General features: G+C 40.1%; 1 protein-coding gene and 1 long non-coding RNA gene across 3 annotated transcripts in view; one reads left to right on the top strand and one right to left on the bottom strand.

The window, feature by feature from the left end:
* The window catches only part of MYO16 (myosin XVI), a 533,335-nt gene that overhangs the window by 463,322 nt on the left and 53,230 nt on the right, over positions 1–16,783 (top strand). The window lies entirely within an intron of this gene.
* Positions 1,638–9,388, bottom strand: LOC139004934 (uncharacterized). The gene is made up of 3 exons (XR_011470629.1): positions 9,288–9,388; positions 6,231–6,407; positions 1,638–1,831 (listed from the first exon to the last, which is right to left on the bottom strand). It is a non-coding gene; the product is annotated as an uncharacterized lncRNA (long non-coding RNA).

Here is a 16,783-nt window from a genome sequence, read left to right as displayed (position 1 = left end):
CCTCGTGAGAATTACAGTGAGGCCTCTGGGCATGGTGCATGAATTTGCTGATTGTATTTTCCTATGGTGGCCACTAACCAGTATTTGAGAACACACATAAAACCTCAGGTACAACATTGTTAGTTCAACTCTAAAATTATAAAACATCTATTTTTCTACTGTGGGCTTTTACAAAACACTTTTTAATTTGAAAAGATTCCTTTGAGCCACTTAGGACTTTCTCATAAATATATGAATTAGCAACTCCTGTCCCAGCATAGTAGCTATAATAACAGAAAACTTAGCAATGTGAGACTGGGTCATCCTCACACATCAGATCACGGGAGTTCCAACTATACAGTTGAGAACTGTGTGATTCTTGATGGGCTCTGATGTGGGAAATAAGTTTACAAGTGTCATTTTTTTTGGTGTTTTTTTAAGAATGTAAAGGGGGCTAAAGATAAGATGTAGATGAAAAAAAAGTCAATGCTGGAGCTAATCACTGGAGCTGCGTATATGATTATTAAGATTTACATAATTGGATGCTTAAGTCAGTAATCCATTCTCTTCTGAATGAATTGAATGGCTGTTATTAATGACTGACTGTAGTCTTGGGACTTCTTCCCTTTAAGGTTTTAAATCTTCTATTTTACCTGCTTTATATTTAAAGATATTCTTATTTTCATCTGAAATAGCTTTCTTACCAAATCACCCAGTAGGTGGCTAATTCACCCTCGAGGCATCTAAATTAATTACAGATCATTTCTTATACAGTTGTGATATGGGGAAATCTTTTTTTGCAAATTTTGAAGAAGAGTTCAAAATTCCCTCACATCTTTGGAAAGTGACCTTGAGGAAATTGAACTGCTCATTATTATCCTGCTATAGCTATTTCCAGTTAAAACATAAAATAAAATGAGTTGTGTATAAGAAATGAGGTCCTTTGTTATGTAATTCTGCTTCATCAGTACTCCATAAACTTGTATGTAATGTTTCATAAATAGTATGTTTCTTTAAACAGTTCATTTTCTATAGACGCTTAGATATTCAATTTGAGCTATAGAGAATCACACTACACCCAAGAGTCCAGGATGCACCCATAGACAAAATGTGATTGTGCAGATGATAGATATGACTGCAGCCTGAGAGGAAACATGTGAGCAGCAAAGAACTGTAGTGCTCATGATGCCCCAGGCATTGTTTTAATAACCTGTTTAATTCTCACAAGACTAAAGATACCTGCTGCTATTGTCTCCATTTTACAGATGGGAAAACTAAGTCACAGAGAGATTAATCGACTTTCTCGAAGTCACCCTGCTCATAAAAGACAGAGAAAGACTTGGACACAGTAATTATATCCCCAGTGGCAATTCTCTTAGCTAGATACACAGGGTGCCTACGACTGGACTGTAGAGGGGGAAAATAAACAACCAAGAATAAGGTTTTAAAATTCATACTTGCTCACCTAAGGTGCAGTAAGTTAAGAGTCATCCAGTTTAGAAAGAGAAAACTGTTCCATAAACTCAAATATGCCAAACATGTACTTTACGGCTCATGGGTATACATATACAATTTTGGAATGTCATATGGAAGCCACTTGGCCCTTAAAATTAAGAATGACTAAACGTTTAATTATCTGTTCATTTCTAGATACAATTATTCCATATATTCACAAAATGTTTTCCATATATAATATGGCTAATATTATCATGCTAATTATTTCTAGTTGCCTAATTTCAAATATTATGAGAGCTGATTCAAGTGGAAGTGGAAGGGAAGATTCATTGTCTTGCTTAGGCCACTAGGGTGCTCCATTGCTCCAAATGGCATTACATCGTCTGGTTGCATGTATCTAGAACATGAAATAAAACAAGCATGTTATTCTCCACTCATTGAAAATGATCAAGATGATAGAACATTGACAAAAATGCAGCACACCTCAGGAATCTGGAGAAGAAAGTGGAGGAGAGCCAGGCTGAATTAAGGAAAAATCTGATTTGCAAAATTATATATATATATATATATATATATATATATATATATATTTAAATTGTCTAATTATTTTCTGATACTGTACATCCTTAGTTTATAAGATATAGATAGGTAGTTAAAATGATGTCAACAAAAATAATGTGTAATGTTTCTTTGCATTTAGTAGCTGGTTATTAAATACTTAGTGAAAAACTTAGTTAAAAAACAGCAATTTGAAATATAAATATATTTGATAGATTTAGCCCTTTTGACATTTTTACTTAAGCATTGCTTAAGCTAAGTAGAAATTACTGTTTATTTCAAATATTTTATTTTATTGCATAAACATTTTGAATAAGAATGGAGGTTTTAAGTCAGAGTATTATATAAACAATTTTTTTTTTACAATATGTTATTTTCATTCTATAGGGCCATTTGTTTAAAAAGGAATTCTTTTTAAAGTTGGCTAAATGGAAAATTTTAACATTTACGAAAGTAGAACGAATAGATTAACGAATTTTGTCCATGGCCAAGCCTATTTTATCTTTTCCCAGTTCCCTCCTCCACTATTGGATTATTTTGAAGTACATCCCAATGGCAAATCAATTTATTAATAAATACTTATAAATATTTTTATTATAGAAGTCCTTTAGAAAAAAAAAGCAAGATTTATTATTAAGTCACTATTTAGTACAGAGAGATCTTTGGTGAGCCTTTCATATCTCAGCCATTTCCCTAACTTCATAGTTATCCTAAAGATGCCCAAACCCACATCTCCAGCCCTGCCCCAAACTCTGGATCACCTGTTTACCTTCCTCTGTTCATCTTCACCTGAATGGCCCACACACATCACATACTCAACCAGGGCTAAGTTAATTCATTACCCTTTCTCTAACTCCTTCCCACTCTATAAACTGTCACCCCTTCCTCAGAACCTGTGCTTTGTTCTAGTAAAAAAAAATCCCATAAAACAAACAAACAATAACAAAAAAGCACATGATGCTATTGCTCAAGACAGAAGGCTACCTCTAGAAGCCATGGCATCACTTTTTCATGACAGAGACAAAATAATTCTCAGGGGTTAGCTTTCCCCCAAAACAACACTCCCCTGCAAAATGTTCCACATAGGCTTTGAGACACAAACCCAGACATGGGCCGCTGGTGCAGACTACCCCTTCTATTACCACCCAAAAAGTGTAGAGTTCTAAGTATTGCATCTAAACAGACTTATGTATGGAAGATCAATGTTCCCAAAGACATACAATTGCCTCTTAAAATAGCATTCTCTGAGGTTTAGGTGTTTCTCTGACAAATTAAGTACAGTTACTTATTCATTGTTTAGTAACAAGAAGAAGAATGCTTAAAACTCACTGAAATATCAAGGAATTACTGGCAGTAATCTATGACTTGTTCGAGGAAAGTGTTTGTAAATTGCCATTCTCTGCTCCTGTGCTTGAGACAGAACTTTCTGCACTGTCTTCATTGAATCGCTGACACATTCTAATGAGACTGCAGAATAAGAAACTGGTCTGCCTTATGCAAATCTTGCCATCCCATAATGGGATGCAGAGCTTGACATCCCGTAGGCTTCTAGCTTATACACAGGCTCTATTAGCACTATATGCGGTGCAGAGCTGTTAATCTTTCTCACTCCCTGCAAGCTTTCTCTCCATGGTGATTTATATGTAGGGGGTGGTGGCCTGAGGCTTCATGAAAATTATAAAGGGCGTGGACAGAACAAGCACATAGTTTACTGATGTGTTGCTGTCTGCATTCCTGCCTCACATGAAGTCTCCTTCCTGTGAAAGTAAGGCATTCCTCTGCATTCTGGAACCATTTTGAATCAACACTAAATTCCCCTCATTTTCCAAATGAGTAAGTCCTTTGGGAAGACAAGCTTAATATCCCCAGAGAAGCAAGTTCCCCATTTATCACTAAGTGAATTGGGCAAGGATGAGCCTGCTAAAGTTTCTTTTCTTGTCATGTTAATGAACCTGGCCTTTGATGTAAGGAGAATGTATCTGTGTGTGAGAAAAGGGTATTTTCACCAAGTTCTTGATCCCTGTGCAGTAACAGAGAGTATCTACATTTGGAACTTGCAACTATACAGTGGTTCTAATTCCCCAAATATCCCATAGAAACAATATTTCATTTATTTCCACTTAGAAGTAAGCTTTCAATTTTAATAAAGTGATCATTAGCCAAATTTACTTATGTTCAGAGCACAAAGCTCTTTGTCTTTCATATTAATTGGATGTTTCTAAAATGAGTTTTTGATTTTGAATGTTTGTGAATCTTTTGAATGTTTATGACAATTTTCCCATAATTTACAGCACCTTCTCCCTATAAATACCCAGGAATTCACACAGGGAAATTGTGCAACCAGGGGCCTGTAAATGGGACTTGCATTAACTTGTAGAGCTAATTCCCAATAAGCCTTCGTTTAATGTAAACACAGGGCCTGTTCCTGGGAATCCAAAAAAACAAGAAAGAAATCTGGCTGTCACAGACAGTATAGGAGACTGAGGTGTTCATCAATGAGTGAAATTCTAATGGAGGAAAGAGGCTTTAGTCCAGAGGTCGTAAACTATTAGTGGGTCCAGGTTTGAGCTCCAAGTGGCCCCTGAACCCCATCAGATGTGTACACATGGTATCCTCAGTGGCCCGTGAGAGTCTAGGAAAGTCTGGTTGAGCAGACAGGTGAGCAGGAAGAGGAATGAATAATAACAAGTGGATGGAGTTCTCCAAGTGCAGAAGTAGAATTGACATGGCAGCCAGAAGGACCAAAGTGGGATAAGACATGCAGATTCGGTGTACATGATCCTTTTAGGATACAGCTGTGAATGTTGAGGGAAAAAGAGAGTGGAGAAGGCACTACTTGCCTTGCATGGAATCAGAGAAAGATAAGCTTTCTGCCTGGGAGCTCCATGTCGAGACCCTGAATGATCTCCGTTGGTTTCTCTTCCTCACCTGGGAATTCAGTATTAACTTATAGGATCTCTGCTATAAAGAGCGCAAAAAACCAGAGGAGGAAAATGAACCAAAATGATAGTGGTAATTCTAGGTATGAGCATGTGACCTCACATATACTCAGAAATGCTATGGAACATTTATTAATGGTGGTGTGTTCATAATATTAACAGCTAGTATTTGTAAGTGACCCTTTTCTGTTGGTGAAACATATTGACATCTCTTTCCTTCCCAAATCCTTCCCTCTCTGTGAGGCAAGTGAAGCAGGTGAGCCCCGTTTACTAATGAGCAATCTGAGACTTTAAGGGATTAAGTGACTTTCCCATAATCACAGAAACGAATGAGTCCCAGAGTCAGGAATCAACCATGTCTCCTTTCTCCCAAACCCTGGATTCTTTGTGTCATGTTATTCTCATTCTTCAAGCACGATTAATTTTTTTCAAATGATATCAAGTCTCAGAAAGTAATTCCCTTCTGAAGTCAAACATAAAGTCATTACCAGGAAAAGATATGGGATAAAACTATTTTTTCCTCTGTTGTAAATGTTCCTGAGGGACATGCATGCATAGTTTTTAGCTAAGAGAATATTTCTTTTGTGCTTCTCCACCTTTTCCTTCTCTGTCCTCAATTCTTTACAAAACTCTTTCTACTCACCCGTCTCACAAAGTGTCCTTTCTAATGCCAAGGGCCGACAGCACACAGTTTGGGCCAGCATAATCCCTCCCATTCAAAACCATTGAGTTTTTTTATTTTTCTAAGGTTTTGCCAGGAATCTGAGTGGCCAATTACTGATAAACACACACTAAAGTTGTATTCACTTGCAAAGTGCTCATCTTTCCTTAAGGAAGCATTTAACTCTGCATGATGTAAGCCTCCATCATATTTGCGGGGCATCATCTGCCTGCTCAGGACCACCAGAAAGGAAAGGTGTGGTGACCCCTCACCTTGTACCAGGGACCATGCTAAGAACCACACCGATGGTCAGCAGTGAGAAAGGCATACACTCCCAAAAGCCCTGGTCTTCTGTCTCTACAGCAACTTTCAAAAAATTAAGGCAGAAATTCGTTATTTTTTAAAGTATGTGAATATGGACACAGAGATGTAGATAATGGCATAGGAAGAAACATGGCTGAATTAAAAAAATAGTGTCAGGCCCCTCTCATGACCATGGCACTTCCACTAGGCCATGCTGCTTCATTATCCTTTGAAACCCAGGAGCGAAACCAAGCAGAGATGTGACAATTAAATATTTAGATCAGGCTAATCAAAAAGTTACCCTTCGAAGAGTATGAATTATCTTGGGAAATTACCTTAGCATATTGGCTGTGAAACTGCAGTCTCTAGCATGCCAGTCATACCAGAGATATGTATCTTGCATAAATAGTTCATCGTTTTCGAGATGAGCCAAATGCGGCAAAGAAGCCATCACAACTGGGATGTTCTACACTGCATTGTCAGCAGGAGAAGAATCTATTGTACCTGGAATTCTGAAATAAAAAGACAGTCTTTTCAGAAATGGAGTATCTTTCATAGCCAGTAAATATTTTTCATACTACCAACCCATTAAAGCCAGCAGCTATTGTGTAGTGTGGGTCTCTATACTGGATTGTGAATTAAACTCCCACTGGGGGCTCCAAAGAGAAGCCCAATGCTTTATCCTCTCAGCCACTCAGCAGCTCTCCTTAAGCAAGTTAATAAAGACCTTCCTGACTATCTGCATCTCATTATTGCCACATAATACAATATCCTGGGGTTTTCTTCCTTTTGTACAGAAATGCTTAGAAGCGACATGGTGTGTGGAATGTTTTCCTAAAGATCGGCTGGATTGGTGCCATGTTCTCTCTCTCCTTAAGGGGACTGAAAAAGAAAAACCTATTTCTTAATTACCTACTGATGTTTAGGTGCTTTATGGTGCCTTGAATCATTTTGATGATTAATCTTCAGATTAGCCTAGAAAAATTTCGCACCACTGGAGAGCTAGCTATATTCATTATTACTTTACCCATTCCATGAGTCAATAACAGTCACCTAGCATCACTGTATATGAAGCTTCTCGAGTCTTTTTCTACTCTGGTTTTTATTCCTTTTTCTGGTTTCTCCTGGAAATCTTCAATATTTGTATTTACGCACTGTACCTTTTCAATTACTGGGAGTTGCACCTTAAGAGTGCATGTTAATTGTAATGAGACAATAAACAACAATCTCATTCACTTTGCTTCCCACAAGGATGACTAGGTTCTATAATAGGCAGGGCTCCACAATGGCAGGCAGGAGCTGGATCTGAGATTACACAGATGTACAGTGGAACAGTCACTGTACCACGACACCTGAGAAGTTATGCATTACCCAAAGTCCCTGAAAAAAAAAAAAAAACAATAAAAGAGCTTCTTCACACCCAAAATTATGGCTCATGATCAAGCATACTCTTCCAAAAGAAATGTCCATTGTAAAGAAAGAAAGAATTGGCATATACCCAATGGGTATATCAGGGTATTTCCCAGGCAAATACCCCTGATTTGGATTTTTTGTTTTATTATTATGCTTTGATGTGGAGAGATGGATGATCCACAAAGAAGTGAAAGAGAAAAGACTGGAGCAAAGAAATGGGTGAAAACTATCACTGTGCAGATATTTCCATATCATCACAACAACAACAAAAAACAAAGCTCTCACCTGTTAAATTATTCCTAAAATCACACTCATTGGTTGGAGTTATATTTGCTTAATTCCAGTTCTCAACTGAGATTACCAACTGGCTGGGTTGAGACTGGCTTTAACAGAAGGATGGAGGGGACATAGAGGAGAACAAATGACTAGTTTAAAGTCGGGTAGCCCCCATACCCCTTCTACCCATTCACACATTCTTTCTTAATTAAAGAACCAATACCCAGCAGCAGATCCCATAGAGAAAAGAATATTTATTGTTTTTTTTTATTTTTATGAAGATTGTGTTAGTCCTATTTTGTCTCTTGGTATTTAACCATTTTCATATATAGCTAATAATAGAGTCCCTCTTGGGTTTTTAATAGATACATTGCTTTAAGAATAACTACTGCAGTCCTTAAGAAAACTGTAATGTACGTTGCTCCATTTTAGGGACATTCGCTTGCGCTGTAGTTGTAACATGCTGTTCTCATGCTTTCTGGTCATCCCCCATCTCCACCACAAAAACAGCACAACTAGAGATTTTAATTGAATCACTTAGGTGTCGTAGGAGACACTAAAGCTGTAATTGTTAGCATTAAATTCACTAATGTAGTTGCAACTATGTGGTGGGGGGCGGGGGAGGTCTCTTTCATTCACTTACCCAGACTTGAAATCGAGTGTAGTTTACAGAGGCTGGGATAGTGACATGGGACAGAGGCACTGTGCCTTTATGTATGGTGATGAGGGATCATAAAAATGTCTTTTTAATCTGAGGATCATTAGGAAACCCAGTGATATGGTCCAGTTGCTCATCAGAGAGCACTTCCATTGCTGTGGGGATTGAATATATCCTAAGAACCCTCTGTAATGATTTTAGAAAAAAATGTTCCACTTTTCAGATAATAAAATCAATCTATGACACAGCCCTAAAACATGCAGTTTTTGCGTGTGTTTTTTTCAGGGCTTAAAAACTCAGAGATTAACTTTAGGCAAAATGGTTAAACTGGCAAGAATATTTTGTATTACGGGTTGCTATTTGCCTCACATTTTCAGAGGTTTGGAAAAATCATTAAATAAGAAGAACAAGCTTTATTTATTTACTCATTTATTCAAAAAAATGCACTGAGGATCTATTTTGTGCCTGGCGTGATACTAAGCTGTTGGATTTTTAAAATAAAGTGTGGGGTCTGCTCATAAGCAGCTCACAGCAGGGAGGCACGAGAAACCCAGTGTATCCAGGCAGCGAGAAACAGTTCTGACGTGAAGATATTATTTGGGATTCACAAAAGGCTACTTACCCTTAATGCTTGGGAAAGGCTGCACCGTTATTCCATTCTTTCTACTCTCTTTCATTTTCAAATGCTTATGGTGACCATCTGAATTGATTTTTCCACCCCATAAATATGTTCTTTGAAACACTGGTCCAGAAGCTAGGATTTATATGGAGGGATGGAGGGAAATGAGACTAAAGCAACAGGAGAGAAAACACCAGGACAGGCGGCCCCCTCCCTCATGCTAGAGGCCAGTGTGTGGTCCATCCTGCACTATGATTCACTCAAGGGCATGATGACATAATCAAGGTCTGTTTTGGAATAACTACAGCAGGGTCTGTGGGAAGGATTTTTCTATATTCACTCACATGTAAACATATTTCCTTTAGCAGCGATGAATGAGAAATGATTAGTCGTAGGACCCATGAGAAGGGGAACCCCAACACTTGCCTGGCCGTTTGGTGGTTGCTTCCTGCGGTGAAATGAGAATCCATTTGAGACACACGGTTAGCCCTCCCTCCAGTGTCCCAGCTGTTCAGCCTTTCTGAGTAACTGACATCGGCGCTGTGATATGTCACTGCAATAGCTCAAGGGCCATTCAGTCACATGTGCGTGTGATCTGGAGGCACAAGGATTTAGTCACGCCAACCAGTCTACCTCTAGTAAAGGGCACTCTCCTAGGAGCTATCAAAGAAACAGTGCAGGTGGCTTGAGGAGAATTTTGACAAGAATTTAAGCCTCCACAGGTATTTTTAATTTATTATGTAAGGCCTCAGAGCTGCTGGCTAGTAGTCAGCCAATGCGGGCAGGTGGGGTTGTCTACAGAGGTGCAGGGTTGCCACTACACTGTTGTTAAAATAGTGAAATATCTTGAAGCCAGTTAGAATTGCCTGCTCCCCTGAGCCCTGCAAGGTTCCCACCGCCCACTCCATCACCTTGGGTGTCCTGGCCCCAGGCCTGCCCAGTTTCTTCTCAGTTAAATGTTGACAAGGCAAGAGGTATAGGGTGTACGTCTCCCATCTGTTCTGCTGGGTCCTGGCCTGTGCCCTTTGGTTATTAAATATTTTTGGTGCGTACATTTTGTAATTAGTTCTGAATAAGGATTTTGAAAAGACTCAATGTACACCACTGCTTTTTGTTTTTCAACTTTTGCTGATTTTACTGGTTCTCTCTGACCTGCTGCAACTGCATCTGTGAAAGCCATGCTAACAATTGGAGCTTTACTGTCTTGTATGACACAGAAGTGATTCAACCCAAACTCTAGCTGTGCTGAGGTTTATGTGGTGGAGATAGAGGATAGCCAGAAGGCACTAGAACGGCATGCTACAACTGGAGTATCAGCTAATGTCCCTGATCTGGAGCAACTGTGGATGACATATTTTTTAAAGGAGTCCAGTAGTTATTCTTAAAGCAACTAATCTGTTAAAAATCCAAGAGGGGCTCCATTCATAGAAGTGGTGAAATACTGAGAGACAAAATAGAGTCAATGCAATTCTCATGAAAATAAATACATACTTTTTTCTTCTAAAGGGAGCACTGATGGTTTATCTAAGAAAGGATGAAGTTATGGGGCTACCCCGGGTTGGTATTTTCAGATGATAGATGTCACTAGCTTACCATCTGTTTGACGCCATGCAGGTGTCTCAAATACCGAATGCTCCCCATGAAAGAGCAAGCATATTCTTTTCTTCACCTTTGCTTTCTGGAGCAAATAGAGGGAAACCGTGTACCTAAAGCAAAAGCTGCTGAGACCAACAACGCTGCCCTGCAGGAGTTGCGTCCTAGGACTCCTGGGTTTACGTTACCCTGGCATTTAGGAAACGTAAAAATAACAGGAATATAAATAACCGCATGACCTATGAAATTATACATGAGGAATGGGTCCCCGGGCCAGGCCAGCTTGCTGTTTAGGTGTTACATATTCAGCTAATTATAGGAAAGGCAAGCTACACAAGTACAGGGAAAGGAGAAGAATTGGTGTGTGGTGGTGTTTTTCCATTATGGCAAAGACAGGATAGACGGGCACAAAAAGGATCTGATTAGTGGAATTTACAAGAACATTGGCACAGCATAATTTTCTATGCATTTTTGGGTCCTGAAACCCTTATTTATACCGACAGTCATTTTTTAGCTTTACTATCAATACCTTCTTCCCCTGCTCAGCGCATATGTTGTTGAAGATATCACTCTATTTCCTGCTTCAGTTGGTGTTTTCTAGCCTCTCCTGGGACTTGGCAGGGAAGGTGGCAGGAGCTGAGAGGAGGGGACAGGGAAGCATTTCCATCCTACCCTACTTGAGCCAGAGCAAGTGTTTGTGGCACTTTCTGCCACGGAAGAGTGTTTAAGACACCAGTTCAAGGGGAATTTCGATCTACTAAAGAGTGGAGATTTCATAAGGGCTTATTAAAAAGGAGGAAGGAATGCTGGGGACCAGCTCTAGCCTTTTAAGGTTAGCAGCATGTAGAGCAATTCTGTTTCCTCCACCCTTTCCAACGACTGCAGTGTCATAGGAACTGATTAGTTAAGAAACAGAAAAAAATAGAACATTGAAATATAATTATTGTAGAAAGCTGCTGTGTCACAGGAATAAATGCATGGGAACCTCGTGTTCTGTTGCCAGAAGCCCTCAGTGGATACATTTCTGCAACTATTAGCAAAGGAATGATAATGGTGGATTCACCCGGTCAATTACATTTGTGCTGTACACAAAACAGGGCGCACCTTTCATAAACGTACGCATCTCCCCTTTAACTATGCAGCCCTTACTCACATCCTGTATCTCGTTACACAACCCGGCATGTGAAATCGCTTCTTATTTGACTTTAGGATCAGCCCTGTGCCTATGTGGATCCTTACACTTGACCTTTGTCTTTCTGTAGGCCCTAGAGTCTAGGGGCAATATGCCAGATGTTTGGGTTATGCTTTCCTGTATAAGAAAAGGTTTAATTCATTTTGCTATAGCAGAATGCAGGGGTGGGGGTAGGGCTTAGGAGTGATACTGAATTCCTTATTTGTATTTCTTCCTTATGTACAATAATAACGGGATCTAGAAAAATCAGAGATTTAAAGTGCATTGATTGTTCATTGTATCACAAACTAGATTTGGCCTAACATAAACGAGATGCCGATTTGGGGCCTAAGGGATCCTACCCAAATTTAATTGCACACCATTTATGTCTAGCGGTAAGCACAGTCTAGCTGTGACGCCCTCATTTTAGAAATGAGAACTTGAGAAGTAGCAGGGCCATGCCAGCCACCTCTCTCAGCGCTTGTACTTTTCCTTAATGCCAAATAGGAAAAAACAAGCACATTCCCTCCGTGCAATAGCCTTTCTGAAGAGGAATTTTCCTATAGACTTGCAGGATGAATTATAGCCAGCGTGAGTAATGAGTTTAAAATGTATTTTCACATTTTTTATGCCTTGCGTGGCCCCTCTCAGTGCTTGAAATCAGTCAAACAGCTATAGTTTGTTTTTCTCCTGCACGACTGAAACCTGGATCCTAGCTTATATGTTTCCAAAATACACTCTAAAATTATCTCAAGTTAAGGTAACTAAGAGAGAAATGTTTTAAAGCATTCTTCTTAAAGAAACACTCAATTGCTCACTCCTTCCTCCTTCTCCTTGACCTTTCTGTGGCATTTGGTACTGTCAGCCTCCCTCTGCCTGCCGTGCAAAGCCCTTCGCTCCTGCCACTCCCCCCGCCGCCCCACGCGCCCCCGCCTCATGCCTGCACCTGCCTGTTTGTATCCACTATCACTTATGTGTCACCTTCTGCCTCCTTACTCATAGGAACGTCACTTTTCCTGGAAGAAAGCCTCCCTGTTGGGAGATGCCTAAGTCTCTCCTAGACATTTTCTTTTCTGTCCTAATATCTGCTCTTGTTCAAAGAACTGCCACAAAGCTTAACCCATGTGATTTCAGAGTCGGCAGCTCCAAACTCATCCTCATCTCCTGGCACCCGACTGGTCCTGACTTAACTCCCTGTCCCTCAACTCACAAGGATCTTTAACTTGGCCCCTCCCTGACTTCCCTGTCCTGCCCATGCCCTAGTCTAAATTCTCACTGCTTTTCAGTTTCTAATCTCTCCTTGAGGCTAATCCAGCTACCAGTATTTTGCTAGATTAATAACTTTTTTAAATAATCTTTTTCATGCCACGCCCTTACTCTAAATACTGCCTGGAGGTCACTCATGTGATTCCACATAAGCTCCCCCTTCTCAGGGCAGAGCTGTGGCAGGGCCAGCCTTCTCTCTCTCCTGGGCATGCTCCGTCCTGACTCTCTCGCTTTACACTTTTTACTCCCCTCCCCCCTCCTCTCCACATTCTGTCTGTGCTTCAAAATCCAGTGTTTTCTCCTCCTGCCCAGGCCCCAAAGGCTCACCTGGCTATTGCATCCCCTCCCTACCATGGATTCCTGGAACATTTTGCACGGTTTTTGGTTCAGCCCCTGGTCTTCTGCTGCCTTAGCATTTGCATAGCAGGCGTCATGAAGGCAACCAGCTTTAAGTTGAGTCACCACCCAGAAACCTGAGAAAAGGCACCCATTAAAATGTACCCTGGACGTCCCTCCCACACATGTTGGCATATTATGTGTCAAAGGTTTTAACACACAGACAACAACAGAAGAAACAACAAACATTAACTCAGCTGAGTAGGACACAATCCTGCAATGATTATTCTGAATAATTCTTTCCTAAATCCTCAAGAGAGATGTACAGTCGTCACTGGTGCCTCTTCTTGCACTCATTAGTTTGAACCATAAATTCCTGTCATTATTGTGTCTTATCGCCCCTCTAGATGTAAGCATTTGGGGGATCTTTTTTTGTTTTGTTTTGTTGTAGATATACATTTCTACAAGCATGTAGTTCAATCTTAGTTTAAAATTTGGACTGTGTAGGACTTAATAAGTGCTTGTTGAATCCATAGAGAGATCTCCTAGTTTGGAGAAAGAATGTGGTTGGCTCATGGCTCATCACTCCTCTTTTCTGTATTCAGCTCTCACATGTCACCCAGAGCGGCCACTGGCTCAAGGACATCTGTTTCCCAGAGATGGACTAGCCACTATGCCCTTTGATGTGGAGTGAGTACTTGCTATTGACGTGGAGTGAGTAGTTCACTCAGCCGCTCACTGTCCTCGCCATGTATCAGTAGCTGGCCCAGGCTTGCGCAAGGAAACTTCTCTCCCCCTAGTACAGAGCGTTTCCCCTCCCCTGTAGAATCTTTGCAGTCATTCTGCAAGAGAAATTCTTCTCCTTAGCCTTCGTCTTACCTCTCTTCTCCCCCAAGGAAATCCTACCTCTGTTCCCTCTCCTACACACATGTTCTTACATGAACTTTTGCACACCTTTCATATCAGGGTAAACTTAAAAAAAAACAGTTCTGTGACTGGTGAGGAGCTAGGCCTTTCCTACCTGGACATTGCCCTGAGGAAATGCATAAAGCAATGGATCACGGTGTAATGAGAGCCAAAGGCTATGTTGCCTTGTAGCCTTATTCAGTGATTTCATACACTCTTCTCCCAGTGAGTGCTAAGACCTTATACCTGGGACAGGTTCTGTTTATTTTTCCAGATATTTAAGGTTATGCAATTGGGAGGAGGAGGGACTTCTTTAAGAAAAATAATAAAAATGACAAAAATTTAGGGATTAAAGTGGAAATTTATTTAAAAGGAGAAAATAAATCAAAGCAAATTACTCATTATTCAGTGCCTAGAACAGTGTCTATACATAGCAGATCCTCAATAAATGCAGGGTGACCACAAAAATATATACACACATTTGAATAATGATTCCAATGGGTTATATCTGAAAAAAAGAAACATTGGAATTAATTATTCAGAGTGTGGGGACACCCTATATTTGTTGAAAGAGAGAGAAAACTGTGAATAATAAATAAACTATTGCAATTACATTACTATAAAAATTTTGACAGAAAAAAGCTGTCAGATATGCAAATGTTAACTGTGCACTCATTACCTTCTCCCTCTTGGGCCTTGGAAGTGGCTTTTGCTAGTCGGGGTCGGGTCTGGAACTTCCACTCACTAGACTCCTGGTCAACCCACCACTGCCTATCTCCAGCCAGCAAGATTCCAGAGACAACATTTACTGTATTGATTGTAATTTTCTAACATTAGAGATTGTAAAGTCATGTGAAGTAAGATTTTACAAACTTACATATGTATGGATCTTGCATATTGGTAGGAAAGTAATCAAATGTTTATCAATGGGAATTGGACGGACAACACTGAAGACGTGAATCCTCACATTTCGGACCAGGATATTTCTATCTGTACGTCTTTTCTTCCACATGTTAACACTCTGAGGGAGAAAGAGAGCAGTTTTAGCCCTTTGAATAAGTAGAGAAATCTCACCTCACACAATGGGATATTTCCCTTACCTTATAATTTTAAATAAGTAGAGATTAGAAATCAAAGGCATATTATTAACAATGGAAATCCTTTCACATGTTCCCAATAATCTCATGTGAATGGGGCAAAATTATTACTGTGATACATGATTTCTCCACAGTCATTCACATGAATTTTTTGGTTAGTAAACTTGTCAATTATTTTAGTTACAAAAAGTGTAATTCCTTTCAGAAAAGGAAATTTCTATAGCAGTGTTGTTGTAATGATTTATTCATTCTTTTCTTTCCCTCTTTCTTTCAAAAATATGTGTTGCACACAGGCTGTGGGCAGGCACTGTTCTAGGCAGTGACATTGCATTTGAGCTCATGGTGCCGACATTCCACAGGGAGGAGACAGAAAACAAACAAACAATTGAAATTAAATGTGTCCCACAGTGAGAAGGACTCCGTAGAAAAACCAAACAGGAAGTGGGAGCAGGAATGGACCTGGGACAGGGAGACTGTGCTGTTTTCTAGAAGGAGGTCTGGAAGGCCTTTCTGCTAGGGGAGGTTTGAGCAGAGTCCCCATGCACCGTAGAGAGAAGATGAAGCTGAGTGCGGGATACAGGGTGGCATGTAGTTGGGAGCAGGGAATCAAGGTATGGAGGGTCTCTCAGTTTCAGGAAACATTTGGATCTTAATCCGCAGAAAATGAGCAACCAGTGGAGAGACTGGAATGGGGAAATGACGTGATCTGACTTAGGTCTTATAATGGGCTTTCTCAGCCTCAGCACTGTTGACATTCTGGGCCAGATAATTCTTCGTCGTTGGGGAGGGGACTGTTCTATACATTGTAGGGTGTTTTATAGCATCCCTGCTGTCTACCCACTAGATGCCAGTAATGTCCCCCTCCCCCAGTGTGACAACCAGACATTGCCAAATGTTGCTCAGAGGTGGGAGGGTGGGGAAGGGTAGGGTGGCAATATCACCTCCTATAGAAAACCACAGTTTCAAAGGATCACACCCACCCAAGCAGGATATTTTAGTTCTATAAAAACTAAAACAGGACAACTGATTTTTTTTTTGTATTCACATTTAGAGATTTGCTCGAACTCTCTTACTAGATTAAAATTTAACTTAAAATGTGCCTTCTGTGCTTGCTTGTATTTAATAGCCATATCCTAATGTAAGGCCAAGACTATCTTTGAGTCAATCCCAATGTGATTCATTCCTCCCATACCTGTAAAAACAACACCAGGCTGGAGCCACAGAGAAATCCTGTGTATAGGCTAAGAGAAACCAGTATGGGTATTTGAATCAACCAATGTTACAACATACCTGACCGAAGGATGCCCTGAGTGACACAAACCACTGATTTCACAAGATGTAGAGATGGAGAAATGACTCAGACATACCTTAAATCATTATTCAGGATCTTACAGTTCTCACTTCTCTACTTGTTTGCTTAGATTCCTTGAGAATCTCAAATATTTCCTTTTGGTGTGACCGACTTTTCTTCACCCTCAAAACCCTGAAAGCCACTGCTTGGAGGCATGAACCAACTTGATGACTTTGTTTGCTCTGTATTATTCCTTTGAAAA

The sequence above is a fragment of the Myotis yumanensis genome, unplaced genomic scaffold (assembly GCF_028538775.1).
Source record: "Myotis yumanensis isolate MYYU_CA2020_CCGP unplaced genomic scaffold, mMyoYum1.0.hap1 SCAF_3, whole genome shotgun sequence".
NCBI lineage: Eukaryota > Metazoa > Chordata > Mammalia > Chiroptera > Vespertilionidae > Myotis > Myotis yumanensis.
This window is presented reverse-complemented; position numbering and strand designations above follow the sequence as displayed.